At 39.0% G+C, this 18,701-nt stretch overlaps 1 long non-coding RNA gene across 1 annotated transcript in view; it reads left to right on the top strand.

The window, feature by feature from the left end:
• The window catches only part of LOC141522985 (uncharacterized), a 104,405-nt gene extending 97,492 nt beyond the window's left edge, over window positions 1-6,913 (top strand). Inside the window, exon 5 of the long non-coding RNA XR_012478284.1 lies at window positions 6,834-6,913. This is a non-coding gene — a long non-coding RNA (uncharacterized LOC141522985). The remainder of the gene's footprint in view (window positions 1-6,833) is intronic.
• The last annotated feature ends 11,788 nt before the right edge of the window (window positions 6,914-18,701 follow it).

The raw sequence follows: 18,701 nt of genomic DNA, 5'->3' as shown, positions 1-18,701 counted from the left end.
ACCTGAGTTCAAATCCAGCCTCAGACACTTAATAATTACCTAGCTGTGTGGCCTTGGGCAAGCCACTTAACCCCATTGCCTAGGAGAATATATATGTATAAATATATATATATATATATATATATATATATATATATATATATATATGTATATATTTTAAAAGCAGAGAATAACAAGTCCAAAAAACCATTTTGGTAGTGCCAAAAAAAGTAGTAGTTTTAGGTCTAGTATCTGTGTCCATGAATGTGGTGATTTTGTACAATGTTTTCTTTAACCTGAAATCTAACTCAGTTTAATTCAGTAGTGATGCTAATAGTTTTAAGGTTAGACTCTCCTTGGAATAGTCTACATTAATAGTTTGGACATTGACCTTACTAATGTCATGTTTAGAGAGAGAATGGTTTTCCCTGTGGCCATCAAAATATTCCAACATTCTAACTAGCATCAAATCCACTTAGGGCCATTGTCAGGACATGATCAGGGAACTGAGTCAAAGACTTTGCAGTAATCCATAAAACCATACAAATATTAATGGCACTTTTGAGTTGTTGTTCAAAAACTGCTGAATCAATGAGAAGTTGTTCTTGTCCCTGCTGGGAATTGTTTGGCAATGCTTTTTGCTTCTCAACCAGTAAATTCTTTTTCTTCTAAGACTTTATAGATTTCTTTTGAGCAATGCAGACTGTGAATGCTCTGTAAAAAGAACATTAATGGATTATTAGCCTGTATATGGAAGGGTCTCCAGGATTCTCATCTCAGAGTCCTGGATCCAAATCCAATTCTGATTCTGTCACTCTCTGAACTACCTTGGGTTAATCATTTGCCCTTTCTCAGTTTCCTTCCCTGTGCTGTGTTAGATTAGATGGCCGCAATGCTCCTTCCAACTCTAAACCTATGGTCCTGTGATCTTTCTGTTAAGAAAGATGGGGGGGGGCAGTTAGGTGGCACAATGGATAAAGCACTGGACCTGGAGACAGGAGGACCTGAGTACAAATATGGCCTCAGACACTTAATAATTGCCTAGCTGTGTGGCCTTGGGCAAGTCACTTAACCCTACTGCCTTGTAAAAGCAAAAACAACAAAAAGAGAAAGATGGGAACCAACTTGTATTGAAAGAACAACTTTGCTATTATTCCTGCATTGCAGTAAAATGTTTCCCTCAATAATTATGGCTCTTTCCTGGCCTCACCACATTTCAGTTTGGCGGAGAAGCTGGAGATTCAGAGACACCACCATTTTCTTGTACCTTTTGTCAAAGTATACAGACTTGCTACTGATCCAACTTGTATTTTTGTTGTTTTAGAATTCTATTGTCCATATCAATGGCCAGAAATCTCCCCACTCCTCCTCCTTAGGTTTCCTATTCTAACAAGTCTCTTGGGGTTAATATTTTAAATGTTGATTTTGATTATTTTGTTCTTTGTTTTGATTTGAGTCCTTCTTTCTCTATAACCTTTGTTCTTTCACTTTTAATTCTTGTTTAGGGACATCAAGAGTTTATGAAATACTTTTATTTTCTGGATGGCTTTTGGCTTGTTTCTTTTAGGTGAGCTATCTTTGGAGTCAGGAAGCCCTGAGTTCAATATGGCCTCAGATACTTACTAGCTAGGAGACCTGAGAAAATTACTTAACCTCTGTTTAGCTCAATTTCGTCAACTGAAAAATGGTGTAACAGCATCCACCGCATAGGGTTATTTTGAGAATCACATGCTTAACAGGGCTCTGGTCTGCAGTAAGAACCATAGGACTGCTTATTCCATTTTGTTGTCTTTAATAAGGTGATATGGTGGTCAAAGGTAAAAATGACACTTGTAATGTCTAAGTTTCAGTCAAAAATCATTTATTAGGTGCTTACTAGGTATCAGTCAATGGTGGTGTAAGAGCTAGGGAAGCAAAAAGAGTTCTGTCTGAGGCTGGATTTCAATTCAGACCCTTCCAACACCAGTGATCTATCCACTGTACCACCCTAGCTGCCCTCTATGTACTTATATTTTAAAGAACTTTCAGGTCCCTTGGAATTTTTCTCTGGGACCCAGAGGGGGTGTGGCCTTCTGCTGTTTGGTGTGATTTGATGTGGAGATCAAGCAGATCAGGGCATTGAATAGGGTAGTTTTTATCTTGAGAACAGGACAAAGCAACCCTTTGAAAGTGAGCATCTTGAGAGTAGGAATGGTCTTTACCCTGTCTTTTTATCCTCAGTCATTAGCCGGGAGTCCATCACTTTGTAGACACTTAACAGATGTTTGTTGACTGCCAGTCTTAAGATAAGAAAAACAAAGGTTGTTCCAAGAGCAATGCTGCCAGTGTCAAGGGGCACAGGGGTGGCCATCTCATTTTCTGATTTGTGTTAATAATCACCCTAAGAAGAAAGGGACTGGACAGCTGTGGTTTTGCATCAGCTGTTTTGCATCTCACCTTTGCAATCCATCAACTGTCGCACCTGAACCAACTCGACCAAACTTGTTGGGCAGTGAGAAGTTGCTTTTTGGGAGATGGATAATCCATATCAATGACTCTGTCATCCACCCAGCCCTGAAATCTGTGGGAAAAGAGACTTTTCTTGGCTTTTCTTCTGAGAGAGCTGAGTCAGACTCCTGAAGTAATATAAAGGGACTGGATAAATCGATGGTGATGCGAACAGTGGGGTGGTATGATTCTCCATGACCTCCCAAGTTCTGCTGGCATCCTATTAATGAAGGAGGCTGCCAGCTGGTATCGGTTTTATTCAGCTGTGACAGATTAGCATCTTCTGTAATATTAAAATATTGAATGCAGATTCATTAATGGTGACACTGGCGGTCTGACTTTGGCTCCAAAGCCCCATTAATGGAACCCAGAATGGCCAGATCATCATGATAATCAACCTTCCAACAGGGAGACCAAATCACTCATCAAACTGGTAAGCAGATGAATTGCATGTCTCTTTGTCCCTCTTGGACAGTTTTGGGCACAATTATGTGCTTGATTGCTCCTGGGTCTCATAATGTATCACAGAGAGGGAGAATAAAAAGCTAACCCCAAAGAATAGCAGACATAACTCTGGGTAATCACAAAATATTTGGAATTAGCTGAATGTTTTAGGAATTAAAGACTTTGTACCCATTGGATAATTAGGGCTACAAAGAGAGGATGTTTGTAGAAGTTATTTAGATAACCTTAGATACCCACTTTAGAGCTGAGAGTATACTTGAAAATTTGAATAATTTGATTCAACAAATCTCTGTAAAAGTATTCAAAGACAGTCTGATGACGTCAAGTGACAATGGAGGTTCAGATGGATCCCTTGTGGAAAATTTGTAGGGGAGCATGGGCAAGAATTGAACAGTATGAACAGGCATGGAAACTGTTAGTTGCATTGAAGGAGGGTACAGTACATTGATAAGATCCCAGAACCAGTTGGTATTTGAGAATGTGCTAGACCTTGGTTGAGTATTAAGGATTCAAAGAGAAAAATAAAATCAGTTCTGCCCTCAAGAAGCTTATGTTCCTCTGGGGGTGGGGAGGAGAGAAGATAAAATATACACAAATTAAGTCAATACAAGGTAATTTCTGGAGGGAGAGGGGAAAGAGGCATTTATTAAGGACCAGTTAATGTTCTTTATAAATATTAATCCCTGGGAAGTAGGTCTCTGAGGCTGGATTTGAACCCACAACTTTCTGGGTCCAAGTCCAGCACTCTAGCTATGGGGCCACCTCATTGCTTACTAACAATTGGGCAAATGGGACCAGAGGAATGCTTGAGGAGGAGAAAGTGAAGATGAGGAATAAGTGTATTTTAGACATGGAAGGCAGGCTGCCTGGGTTCATGGATGTGAGTAATGACTTACTGAGTTTGGGGAATAGTTAGCATTCTAGTTTGGGTAGAAAGAGTCTGTAATGAGGAGAGGGGTTCATGAGAAATAAGACTGGAAAGGCAGTTTATTACCAGAGAGAGAGAAGGACTTAAGAAATATAGATTTTTATCACCAGGGCTGCAGGGAGCCACTGACAAATTTTGAACAGGGAAATTGCACAGTCACAACTCTGCCCATTTGCTTAATGTCCTTCTCTAAATAGTACTGTATAGTGTATTCAAAATGTGGTCTTCCCATTGATGTGGCTTTGAGATAACTTCAAAAGACTGAATTTAAATCAAAGCATCCTTGTACAGAATGTAAGACAATATTATATTGGATAGATGATAGATAAATGATGAATGAGTCAAGACAATGTGAATAGGTTTGAGGTGATCACATTTCTTTTTTCCCAGGAGCCTTTGCTTGCCTTGAAAAAAATGGATCATACCTCTAAACTCTTTTATTTTTAAAATTAAATTTATCTCAAGGGCTATTGGAGTTGGGGAGGTAGCAATGATGTGAATAATTTTATGAATATCTATCAAACCTTAAAGTCTTTGCCTAGCACTTTGATTTGGGAACTCATATTAAAGAACTGGAATCCTGAAGTTGTTCAGCCAGAGAGGTAATGGTGCCCTTCATTTAAACAAAAAGGAAATGGTAAAATAATAAAACCACCATGTATGGCTAGAGTGATAAATCTGCAAATTCAGTGTCTGACTAACCGAGTTGAGATTGAGTACACTATTTCTGAGATGTGAAATAGAAGGAATAAATAAATTCAAGCCTCCCAATTAAACCAACTCCATTGTTAGATCTTATTTCTTGGATCCTTTATCTATGTGCGGGGGTCATCAGAAGACTTTAGATGAGACTCCAGGGAGCAATAATCTATTATCATTTTTGCAAGGCACCAGCAGGATGGTTAATGAGGAGACTATTTTTTTTCCTGGAATTGAATTGGTAATTGGTTCCTTGGTCTGAAATCTTTTCAAGTTCAGTTTTCTAAACTTGGGCCAAGGATATTTACTGGGAAGAGATCTGAGTGCTCAGGTACTTGACACTAGTGACTTTAAGTGATTCTCTAGGGCTCGCAGAGTTGATCTGTCTCAAAAGTGTGTTTCTATTTCAGACAAATGTGAATGGACAGAGATATCTCAGATTCCCTCTGCCATCATGGCCTCTTTGTAAGTTTTTCTGTCTCTTCTGAAAAATGTTCTAGGCAATTTTGGAAGAAAAAAGATCATTTCTGATGAATCTGTCATGTTAAATTAGAATATTTCTTAACAATCATTTTTTCCTCATTATTCATGAATATTCTCTGAATGAAGCAACTCTGCATACAGTAAAATATCATTAATTTTGATTCTCCTTAGTCAGAATTTATGCTTTTCCAGGCAAAGATTTGGACGTAGGTTTACCTCTATACTTTCTATGAGGAAAAATAGGCTAAATACCTTAGGTCTGTAAAGAAAACTCTCAGGGGAAATGTTTAAAGCTATTTAAGAGGAAAGGAATAAAAGATTTCCAAGCCTGCTGGAAGGACCCTTTACATACACAGACCTGATGGGTTAATTAGAAATCATTTTTATCTATTTATTAAATAGTTCCCTTAGCAACCTTGAAATCAGTCGCTATCGTATCTCCTGGAAAATAATAAGATCACCTTTCCTGAAAACATATTCCATAAATGAGGGATTATTTCTCCCTGGTAGAATGTGAAGTTCTTGAGGTCCGGGTCTATTTCACAGCTTCCTCTGTGTCCCTGGAGCCTAGGGAAGACTCCAGAATGTGGTAAGGACTCAGTAAATGCTTTTAGAATTCACTTTCTTTTCTATTACATGAACCTGACCAGCACCCACTGAGTCCAAAATATACTTGTATTATTTAGTATTTATTGCGGATTATGGATGCAGATAACTCAAATTTCTCCTAAGAGGTATGTAAATTCCTCAAGGACAGGATTTTTTTTTTTCAATATAAAGTCTTTCTTTGTGCTAACCATAGTGTGTTGCTTCATAAATGGGTATAGGATTGGATTAGGTTCTAAGAGAAATTTTCTCAACGTCAATCCTTGGATTCTACTCTTTGGGATTAGGGTGAGGATCATTACAGGATCCTTATCCAGGTCAAGCTTAATGACTGTGTGTCTCCCTTAATGTTCCGCCTTAGACCCTTTTCTCTCCTTCTACTTTATTATTTGACTTGGCGGTCTCATCAGCTTCCAAGAATTTAACCATAGTCTCTAGACAGAGAACTCCCAGCTCTACTTGTCCAACCTTAGTTTCTCCCTCAAGTTGGTTCTTGTCCTTTGTTATCTAAGAAGACTAAAATGATACCACTGTATTTGAAATGAATGACAGTGTGTTTGACTGTGGATGATCAGCTCAATATGAGCTTGGAGTGCTCCCCATGTCAGGCACAAATAATCCATGTGAACACCTGGGGTGGGTATTTAAAATCTACTGATGTCACGTTTTCTTTGAGCTACTTCCATTCTACTTTCCTCATAGAGTGCAGTCACCTCACTGATGAGGGCACACCATGCTGGGTGGTCCTGTACCAATGTCTCCTCTATATGGCACAATCAATTCCAAAGTTCTTAAGGGAAACATTTAGGGTGCCCTGGTGCTGCTTCTTCTGACCTTGTGAGTGCTTGCCTTTTGTGAGTGCTCCAAAGAAAAGTCTTTTGTGGCAAGCATCCATATGGCATTCTAATAACATGGCCAGCTTATTGTGGTTGCCCTCTCTGTAGTAATATTGGAATGCTTGGCAGTAGAGCTTAAGAAAGGATCCCAGTGTCTGGCATCTTCTCCTGTCAGATGATCTTTAGAATCTTCCTAAGACCATTTAAATGGAAGCAATTCAGTTTCCTGACATGGTGCTGGCAGATTGTCCAGGTTTCACAGGCATATAGCAATGAGGTCAGCATAGCAGGTCTGTAGACCTTCAGTTTGGTGGTCAGTCTAATTCCTCTTCTCTCTCACTTTATTCCAGAGCCTCCCAAATACTGAGCTAGTTCTGGCAATGCAGTTGTCAACCTCATTGTCATTGTGTACCTTCTTGGAAAGGTTTCAGCCAAGGTAGGTGAACTTTTCCACAATCCTTAAACTTCTCCATTTGTTGTAATCGATGGTTCCACATCTGAATGATGTGGTACTAGCTGATGGAGCACCTGGGTTTTCTTGGTGTTCCTTGTTAGACCAAAATGAGCACAAGCAGCAGAGAATTGATCCATACTCTGTTGGATCTCAATTTCAGAGGCTGCACTGAGTGACCAATCATCTGAAAACAGAGGATCATGCACCAACACTCCCTCTACTTTTGTCTTGGCTTGTAGCCTTTTCAAGTTGAAGCTCTCTAATAGACACCTCAAAATTAGACATCTGAAACTTGACATGAATTTATAGTCTCTTCCTTGATCCCCAAACTTTACCTCTTTGTAATTTCCGTATTATTCATCTTCCTCCTCACTTAGGTTCATATCTTAGGAGTCATCCATGACTCTTCCCTCCTTCTATTATTCCATATAAAATCATATATATACATATAAATATAAAACATATATATATAAACATATATATATATATATATATATATATATATGTAATTTCTACTTTTATAACATTCCTCACATGTGCCCCCTTCTTTTCTTTACAATTCTACTGCCCTGGTGCAGGCCCTTATAATCTTATACTTAGATTATTGAAATAGCCTACTGCTTGACCTCCTGCCTTTGAGACTTTCTCCTGCAGTTTCTCTACCAATTAACTGTAAGTTTGATTTCCTTAGGCATAGAACTTATATTACTCCCCTATTCAATAAATTCTTTATTTTTCCAGAAAAAAATATAAAATTCTCTGTTCACCACTCAAGAGCCTTTCTAATATGGGCCTTTGCACTTTCCAGTCTTAGATCTTCCTTTCTACCATATCCTTTGAGACCCAGGGACATTGCAAATGTCCTTCACTGACTTTTCCTCTTGCCCTCCTTCTCCTTTTTTAGCTTTTCTGATTTTCTTCAAGTCTCAGCTAAAGCCTAACCTTCAACAAGAAACCTTTCCCAAGTTTCTTAATCTTCATGTCTATGTTTGAAATTACCCTTAATTTATTCTGTGTATGTTTTATTTGGGCACAGTTATTTTCATGTTATCTTCCCTAATGAGAGTGGTAAGGGTATGTTTTTTTTATTTTAATTTTGTCTCCTCATATAATAGAAACATAATAAAATCAGTGGGCTAATTGTTCTGGTCCATAGTAGGAGCTTACAAATGTTAATTGATTGATTGGAACATAGTAGAAACTTAATAATGCTATTTGACCAACAAAATTTTCTGCTTTTCTGGAAAAGGCTTGATGCGTAGTTTGACTTTTTTGCATTTAGGATTTTTAGGCTATAAATCCCAAGCATCATTTGAGATCTGTTCTTTGAAGGACGGGTTTGGCATAGCCTCTAAGTTCTGGCTCCAATGTCACCTCCTTTCTGATCATTCTAGGCTGTAGAGACCTCTTTCCTATTGTCTAGCATCTTTTGGGGACAACATGGCCTTCTGGAAGGAGTGCTGAGTTTTGATTAATGACCTCTTTCAAATCCCATCTCTGCCACTCAAGCTTATTAACACAGGCAAGACCTTTCTCCTCTTCTGGGCCTCAGTTTCCTTGCCGCAAAACGAACAAATTAGACTTGATGATTTCTGAGATTACTTTCCAACTCTAGATCAACAAACAGGTGTGGTTGCCATTGATGGTCTTACGGCAATGCGTTCCTGATTAATGTGAATACTGCAGCCTGTATATAATGAAACTGTGAAGTGGTTGCATTATTGAAAATAGACTGCATGTTTCAAGTGAGTAGGAAGCAATGGTCATATTTCATATAATCATAACTTTGAACAGTGGAAATTTAATTCTATGCCATCTCTTCAAGGATACAAGTTTATATTCATTAGGTCTAGCTCTATATGGCTCTAGGACAGGTATGATGGAGCAAGAGGTGGGCAGGTGACCTCATGGAGAAATGTGTGAGACTCATGGGATGGAAGGGGTTTGAAAGAGTCAACCCCCCTTGTTTTACAGGATAGGGAATTGGAGTCCAGGGAGGTTTGCCACCTGTCAACATCCTATTTAGGATGGTTTACTGATCACCAAAATAGATGAAAGGAACTGAAGGAAGACTTCCAGTATGCAAGTAGCTTACCTAGGAAATATTTAATAAATTTTGAAATTAAAAATATGAACAAAAATTACAGATGAAAGATGAATGAAAGCTCGCTAATATGCCTTGGTGAGGTGGAAGCATGAAATGAATGATATATACTAGGAAGCTTCTCAAGGACAGTCACCTTGTCCCATATACCTTTTTAATCTGATAAAGTGCCTAGAATATGGCTTTCTATTTGCTTATTTATTCATTCAGGGAGATTTTCTTTAGTGCTTGTGATGAGTAAACTGCTGGGGTCAACAGAATAAAAATGAAACTTGCTATGCTTTCTTTAACATCAAGTATAACCTAGGCAGATAAGTCAAGATGAAATGCATATAAAGTCAATTCAAAGTAATTCTGGGGGAGGTGTGGTAGGGCTGGGCAGGAAGGAAGGTGCACAAAGGAAAAATCATGCATAGGAGGTAGAGTTTATGCTGAGTTTGCATGGAAGCCAGGGATTCTAACAGGTGGAGCTGAGGAAGGAGTGCATTCCAGACATGAGGGATGATGTGGGCAAAGATATAGGTAGAATCGAGGGAAGAATGTTATGCATGAGATATAGCCAATAGCCTTTTTGGCTAGGGAACAGAGCATGGGAGTGGTAGTGGAAGTGCTAATGTGGAGCCTTCTGGGAAGATAGATTAGATTTTTGGTAATACCAAATAGAGTAGACATATTTTTATTCCAGAAGCAATAGGGAGCCAGTGGAGCTTCTCAAGCATGGGAATTATTTGGTCAGACCTGGGTTTTAGGTAGTAGTGTGAAAGGTGGATTGGAGAAGACAGAAATGATTAGGAGATTATTGTAATATTCTGGGTGAGGTGATGAGGACATGAACTAGGGTTGGAACTGCCTTGATAGAGAGAAGTGGAACAAGGGATGTGGATTTAATCTCTAAGATACTCATTAGCCATGGAGATGAGGACAAGTGAAGAGTCTCTGAAGATAGAGGTATTCTCAACAGCAGTAGAGAAGAATATCTAGGATTTCTATAGTGATCTAAGATTTGCCAAGTGCTATATTATTTCATTCTCAGAATTATCCTGAGAGCTATTATTATCTCCATTGCACAGATGAAGAAACTGAGGGCACAGAGAGGTTGAGTGATTTGCCTAGGGCCACACAACTGGTGACTGAGACAGGATTCAAATTCAGGGCTTCTTGAGTCCACATCTAACACTTTCCAGGGAGAGTTTACAGTGGACATATTCCATGAATATTTAGAGAAGGAACCAATACATGCAAAAACATCCAGGAGCTTCTTTTATGGCATTTCCTGAGTGGTGGTGGTGGGCATCATGACTTGATCTGTTTTATTAGGGAGTAACAAAGAAACACCATACATTTATTTTTGTCTCCTCTTACTTTGGGTCTTTGCTCAGATGAGAGATCAGTGAATGCTTTCCCTAGGGAGAGGAGTTCATTTCCTCAAATATTTAATGACCACCTATTGGGTGAGAAGATCTTTTAAGGGATGAGAGACAGAAACAAAACATGGTCATCTTTGCCCTCAAGGAATTGCTGGAGATTGTGTGTGTGTGTGTCTGTGTGTGTCTGTGTGTGTCTGTGTGTGAATATGTGTGTGTTTGTGTATGTGTGAGTGTGTTTTTGAGTGTGTGTGTATGTGTGAGTGTGTGTGAGTGTGTATGTGTGAGTGTGTATGTGTGAGTGTGTGTGAGTGAGTGTGTGTATGTGTGAGTGTGTGTGAGTGTGTGTGAGTGAGTGTGTGTATGTGTGAGTGTGTGTGAGTGTGTATGTGTGAGTGTGTATGTGTGAGTGTGTATGTGTGAGTGTGTGTATGTGTGAGTGTGTGTGTGAGTGTGTATGTGTGAGTGTGTGTATGTGTGAGTGTGTATGTGTGAGTGTGTATGTGTGAGTGTGTGTATGTGTGAGTGTGTGTATGTGTGAGTGTGTGCGCAAGTGTGTGAGTATGCAAGTGTATGTGAGTGTGCAAGTGTGTGTGAGTATGAGTGAGTGTGAGTGTGTGAGTGTCTCTCTGTGTGAGTGTGTCTCTCTGTGTGTATGTGTGTGTGTGTGTGTGTGTGTGTGTGTGTGTGTGTGTGTGTGTGAGTGAGAGAGAGAGAGAGAGAGAGAGAGAGAGAGAGAGAGAAATGGAAGTCTAGGACAGAGGAACGGCCCTTGCCAATCTCCCTCTGTCTCCTGGATTTTCCCAGGTTGCTTAATCCATTTCCACTGGCATTCAGATATACAAATCTCAGTTCTCTCCAGGGTCTTGTCACCTCTCCATGATAAATGTGGGGATCTTTGGGAGTAAGTGTTGGTAGTTCCAGCCAGTGCCTCCCCCTCTCCCTAGCCCCCTGGTTCTTTCTTCCCCTTCCTTTTATCATCCATCTGAAGGAGCTCCAGTAGCCTGAGACTCTCTTCCTTTGTCCTCTTTGGACAGGATGGACCACCAGGGATCCCAAGAGCTCGCCAGCTTATCTGTGAGGAAACTTGCAAGTTAGCCATCTTATGGGCAAAAGGGTGAGCCTCCCTCCTCTCCCCCTTTGTTTCCTTTGCCAGGTGGAAGTCCTTGTGGCCTGGGTCTAGACCAGCTCTGCAGGACCATGCAAGGTATTTGTACTCCATTGCAGTCCTCTTCTTAGGAGTAATGGTAGGCTCTATATTTTTAGGCTCTTTATTCAGAATGCTGTGTTTATTATGTGGGAGTCATTTTTGATAATTTTCTATTTATTCTTGAGAAAAGAACTTCAGAGATAATCTCTAAATTTGACAATTCAATTTATACTCGATTTGTAGGCTTGTTATTTAGCTAATAATTCCCCCAGATTATCCTTGTGCTTGAGAGGATGAGGTTGTGTGGCTGATAATTCCCATTAATAATCTTAGACCTCTTTCTTTTCATTTCCCTAGAGACAGAAAGACCTGAATTTAAATATTCCATCACATTCCTAGCTGTAAGACCAAAGGCAAGTCACTTAACCTTATTTAACCTCTGTTTCCTTATTTGTGAAATGGGTATAGGAGCATGTCTGAGAATCAAATCAAATAAAATGTAAAATGCTTTGCATTTTTTAAGGCATTACATGAACGTGAATGATTATAATTATGATTATTTCTCTTAAGCAAATATCTTTATTTTGTGGGTTTCAGCTGTTAGGACTTAATTCCTAGAGCCTAAGATTCCCCAAAGTTATGACATAAAAGATTAGGTAAAAGGAGTAAATTAGATGGTACATTCCTCTCCTCAAGGTCCTCTCTGATTGTAGGGTTGGAAACTGTTGTCTCATCTGTAAAATGAAGGAAGGCTAGGCGATCTATAACTTTCCTTTAAGCTCTGAATCTATAATCATATGGTCGTAGGACATAGAAATTAATATCTCAATCAACCAGCAAATATTAAAGCTCCTACTGTATGGCAGGAAGATAGATGGCATGGCGGATAGAGGGTGCGACCTGGAACTAAGAAGACCAATCTTCTTGAGTTGAAATCTGGCCTCAGACACTTACTAGCTATGTGACCCTGGACAAATCACTTGACCCTGTTTGCCTCAGCTTTCTTATCTGTAAAATGAGTTGAAGAAAGAAATGGCCAACACTACATTGTCTTTGCCAAGAATATCCAAATGGGATCAACCATTGAATAACAAAATAGATGAGGCACTTTGTTAGATGCTAAAATATAAAGCTAAAATTCTAACAGTCCTTATCCTCAGTGAGCTTACCCATTAGTGGCACAACTTTACACAGACATAGAAAATTAAAATATCAAGACTTGGAATGTAAGGTGCTAGTATTTGAGGACATCAGGAAGCAGTCTGGAAGACCTGAGATTTGGGAAGGGATTACATGTTGATCTTGGGGAATAAATGTCTGTTCAATTGAATTGCATCAAAACAAATGTAATCTTTGATTCAGATTCCCCACACTTCAAATCTCCGTAGGGAGGTCCAATCTTGGCAGTGCTCCCTAGAAGGTCACTACGTGCTTGATTCATTGTGTCACCACTGGAGCTTACTCTAGGAAAATGTCCTTAGTTAACTCATATCTAGGTCTCTACAGATTTAGTCAAAGTGTTGCCTGGGTCCTAGGCAAGCAGGCAGAATAACAAAGCCCATACATCAGGGGCAAGGCAGCCCTTGTTATACCCTCTCCAGTCCCCTCCCCTGTTAAGTTCCTGTTAGACTAGCTGTTCAGAATGTGTTAGGTTCCCGCCTGCTAGCCTATCCTTACCCAGGTGAATGTTGAAGGGGCAGGAGGCAAGAGAGACAAGTTCTCTTAGACCTCCAAGTACTCTGTTTATTCACCAGAATACACGTGCTTAAATATCCTCCCCAGTCCCTGGTCCACTCCCACTCCCCTGGCACTGTACAATCAACCAGTAAATAACTAACAGCACTCCCACCCACAACAGTCTCTTACACTCCCCAAATGCACAAACATTAAAGACTTATAGGCACCTCTAAATAAACACAAAATACAATCAGGATTCACAGTAAACCATAAAACCTCTCTCTGGTTCTCCTGCCCTCATGGTCCTGAAGTGCTCTATACCCAGGGCCAAGCCATGATTGGATTCTTTCACAGAACAGGACTGAGCTTAGGTCCAGTGAGAAAGCAATATCCCCAAATTTCAGTGATTTCCCACCCAATCAGTTTTGTGCTTTATGATGGCTTGGACTCCCTTTGGAAGGGGCACACGCTCAAGGCTGCTACATGAGAAGTTATTCTCTCTTTCAATTAGACCTATGCCATCCAAATAACTCACACTAGAAATAGAGGGCAAGCACCAGAGCATTTTCCCTCCCATATTGCATCTAGTACTTTCCCATTACTCCATTCATCACTTGGGATTACTTGGGAGGCATCTCCCAAGCTGCCCATGGATTTCCTCTCCTCTGGATAGATGACTAGATTCTGAGACATCCTGATTAACCCTAACCCTGAACTCTAACCATGTTTCTCTTCTAACAAGTCATAATAAAGACCCTACTTTGTGCCAGTAAATTGTGAGGCATTGAGGATACAAAAGGAAAAAAAATAAGTCTTTGCCTTCCAAGAATTTAACATTCTACTGGAGATAAATGGACAGAAATGATAATAAGAAATAGATCTAGAGCCTGAATGTCCCTTGGAGGATAATATCCTCATTTTATACCTGAGACAGGATTTGAACTCAGGGCTCTCTGACTTCTAGTCCAGTGTTTTATGTACTACTTCTTCCAATTAAATATTATATATATATATTATATTTATATTCTTAAGTATACATATAGACATATACATATAAATATACAGCATATTAACATAGCATAAGTTATATATGACAAATATGTGTTATTTCACATAATATACAACATATGCTAGGTGGTACAGTGGATAGAGCACTGATCTTGGAGTCAGGAGGATATGAGTTTGATGCTAACTTCAGACACTTGGCACCAGTTGTGTGACCTTGGGCAAATCACCTAACCCTGACTACCTTGCATCCAGGGACATGTCCAGTAGTTGTGATTCATATCTGGCTACTGGACTCAGATAACTCTGAAGGAGAAAGTGAGGCTGGGGACTTAGCACAACTCCCCCACTCCAATCCAATTTATGTGATTATCATGGTATCACCTCCCTGATGTCATGGTCTTTTTGAGAACAAAGGACAAATAACAACATAGCTAGCTAGCTATCTGTCTATCTATCTATCTATTCATCCATCTATCTACCTATGTATGTAGGCATGCATATATGTATCCATCTATCCATCCATCCATCCATCCATCCATCCATCCATCCATCCATCCATCCATCCACCTATGTATGTAGGCATGCATGTATGTATCCATCCATCCATCCATCCCTCTACCTATGTATGTAGGAATGCATGTATCTTGTATCCATCCATCCATCCATCCATCCATCCATCCATCCATCCATTCATCCCTGTACCTATGTATATAGGCATGCATGTATCTTTCATCCATCCATCCATCCACCCATCCCTCTACCTATGCATGTATGTATGTATCTATCCATCCATCCCTCTATCTATGCATGTATGCATGTATCTATCTATCCATCCATCCATCTCTCTACCTATGTATGTAGGTATGCATGTATCTATCCATCCATCTCTCTACTTATGTATGTATGTAGGTATGTATCTATCCATCCATCCATCTCTCTACCTATGTATGTATGAATGAATATATCTGTCCATCTATCTATCTATCCATCCATCCATCCATCTCTCTACCTATGTATATATGTAGGTATGTATCTATCCATCCATCCATCTATGTATCTATCCATCCATCCATTTATGTATGCATGTAACCATCCATCCATCTATGTATGCATGTAGGCATCCATCCATTCATCCATCTATGTATGTATATATGTATCCATCCACATATCTACCTATGTATGTACGTATCCATCCATCCATTCATCCATCCCTGTACCTATGTATGTAGGCATGCATGTATCTTTCATCCATCTACCCATCCCTCTACCTATGCATGCATGCATGTATCCATCCATCCATCCATCCATCCATCCATCCATCCATCCATCCCTCTACTTATGCATGCATGCATGTATCTATCTATCCATCCCTCTACCTATGCATGTATGCATATATGTATCTATCCATCCATCCATCTCTCTACCTATGTATGTATGTATGTATGTATGTATCCATCCATCTCTCTACCTATGTATGTATGTATGTATCTATCCATCCATCCATCTCTCTACCTATGTATGTATGTATGTATCTATCCATCTCTCTACCTATGTATGTATGTATGTATCCATCCATCTCTCTACCTATGTATGTATGTATGTATGTATCTATCCATCCATCCATCTCTCTACCTATGCATGTATGTATGTAGGTATCTATTCATCCATCCATCTCTCTACACACACACACACACACACACACACACACACACACATATATCCACCCATCCATCTATGTATGCATGTATGTATGTATCTATCCATCCATCCATCTATGTATGTATCTATCCACCCATCCATCTATGCATGTACGTACGCATGTATGTATCCATCCATTCATCCATCTATGCATGCATGTATGTATCCATCCACATATCTACCTATGTATGTATCCATCCATTCATCCATCCATCCATCCACCCACCCATCTATCTACCTATGTATGTATGCATGTAGCTATCTATCTGTCCATCCATCCACCCATCTACCTATGCATGTATGTGTCCATCCATCCACCCATCTACCTATGCATGTATGTGTCCATCCATCCACCCATCTACCTATGCATGTATGTGTCCATCCACCCATCTACCTATGCATGTATGTGTCCATCCATCCATCCACCCATCCATCCATCCCTGTACCTATACATACATGCATACATGTATGTATCTATCCATCCATCTATCCATCCATCCATTCATCCATCTATGTATGTATCTATGCATCTATCTATCCATTCATCCATCCATCCATCCATCCATCCATCCATCCATCCATCCATCCATCCATCTCTCTACTTATGTATGTATCCATCCACTCATCCATCCACCTATGTATGCATCTATCAAACCATATATGTTATGTGAATATATACATGTGTGTATTCATACATTATATGTGTTACAATATATAACACATTGCATTAATTGTAGTATAATCTATTATCTAATATTTAACATATAATTATAATATTGTATTGTATATTTCTTATATATCTTTATACCCTGCTCCATTTGTTTCATGAAGATGCCCTGGCAATAATGTCATTGCTATTTTCTTTTTAATCTCTTAAACTCAAAGGATGTTTAGGTCCCCAAAGTGACTTTTGATACCATACATCAACTTCTAGGTATATGTCAGGAAGCTATCCCACAAATATTATAAATTTATAGAAAAAGAAACTATTTCAGAAATTGACAAGTCACATCTGCAGATACTCAGCAAAAGTACTGCTGAGATCAAATGGGGCAAGTCCAGCATTCTCCTTTGGCAGAGGAAGAGCTGATCTCCCCAAATCCAAGCACTCAGAAAAGTTCTGAAGAAGTTCAATTTCAACTGTCACCTCCAACTTATCCCGTGGCTCCCTTTCCTATAACATGTTGAGTGAAATTCCTCCCTCAGTTAATTCACCCAGACTTCAATCATAAGTCTTAGGTCCTCCCGTCACACAAGTGCCCATTTCTCTAAATTGGTTTCACATTCTTCTAAAAAATGAAAGCCTAGAATAAAATAAAACAATAATACCACCAGACAGTATGCTCAGATTTGATATTTCTGGAAAATTTCTGGTGCATATTTCTTGCCTCTTTTGAAAGAAATGACAGTTCAATTGATTTAAAATTTGTGCTGAGAGCTTTTGCAAGTTGGCATTTTTAGTAGCTCACTTAGAAAACTTTGCATTGAAAGAATATATAATATGTATCTGATAAGCCTCCAGTCTCTTTCTTTCTTTCTTTCTTTCTTTCTTTCTTTCTTTCTTTCTTTCTTTCTTTCTTTCTTTCTTTCTATCTTTTATACTACAACTTCATTGATCCTTTTTTGTTTTAAACATTATCTGGAGCAAAACTAGTCAACATATTGACAAAAGTCTGACATTTTAATTCAGTGTTGGATAATCATAGTCCATCACCACTAAAAAAATGTGGGGAAAATGCCTCCTCAATTCTCTTTTTTGAGTCTATCTTGGGCATTAGAATTTCAAAGGGTTCAATTTTAGTTGTTTGGTTATTATTCTTTCCATTTATGTTGTAGCCATCATGGCTATTGTTGCTTGGTTCTGTTTATTTTTCTCTGATTTGGTTGATATGATTTCCTCCCTTCTTTTTCCCCTCCTTTCCTTATTTTATTATGTGGGGTGGCTAGGTGGTTCAACGAATAGACTATTGAATATAGAATTGAGAAGACCTGAATTTGAGAAGACCTGAATTCAAATGCAGCCTCAGACATGTACAGTGTGATACTGTTCAAGTCTTTTAATCTCTATCTGCCTTAGTTTCCCTGCCTGTTAATTGGAAATACACATATTAAATGGAGAGTGCATTTCTTTGATATTATGAATATCAAAGGAAGTAATATTTGAAAAACACTTTGCAAACCTTCAAGCCTTATATCAATGCTAACTATTATTATCATCATTACAGTCATTGTTTATTACAAGAAAAATAATTCACATAACAAAACTTGTTTAGCCATTCTCCAACTGATGGACATTTGCTTTGTTTCCATTCTTTGCTCCCACAGAAAATATATTTTGCGGTTCATGGTATTTTTTTTTTTTTGTTATTGAGTTCCTTAAGATATATGTCTAGCAATGAGATCTTTATGGGCAGCTAGATATCACTACAGTGGATAGAGTGCTGGGCCTGGAGTCAGAAAAAACATCCTCATGAGTTCAAATCTTTCTTCAGAGACTTACTAGCTGGGTGACCCTGGGCAAGTCCTTTAATCCTCTTTTGCCTCAGTTTCTGATCTGTAAAAATGATCTAGAGAAGTAAATGACAAACTACTCCAGGATCTTTGGCAAGAAAACCCCCAAAGGGATCATGGCGACCTGAATATGTCTGGAAATCCTCTAGAAAGTGTGGCAAGACACCTTTTACATTTAACCCAAATAATTAATAAATATTTTCACTATCTCTTGCTTATGTCTAGAGACAATCAACAAAACAATAAATGAAA

The sequence above is a fragment of the Macrotis lagotis genome, chromosome 4, assembly GCF_037893015.1.
Source record: "Macrotis lagotis isolate mMagLag1 chromosome 4, bilby.v1.9.chrom.fasta, whole genome shotgun sequence".
Lineage (NCBI taxonomy): Eukaryota > Metazoa > Chordata > Mammalia > Peramelemorphia > Peramelidae > Macrotis > Macrotis lagotis.
Note: the sequence above shows the minus strand (reverse complement) of the source record. Positions and strands in the feature narration are given on the sequence as shown.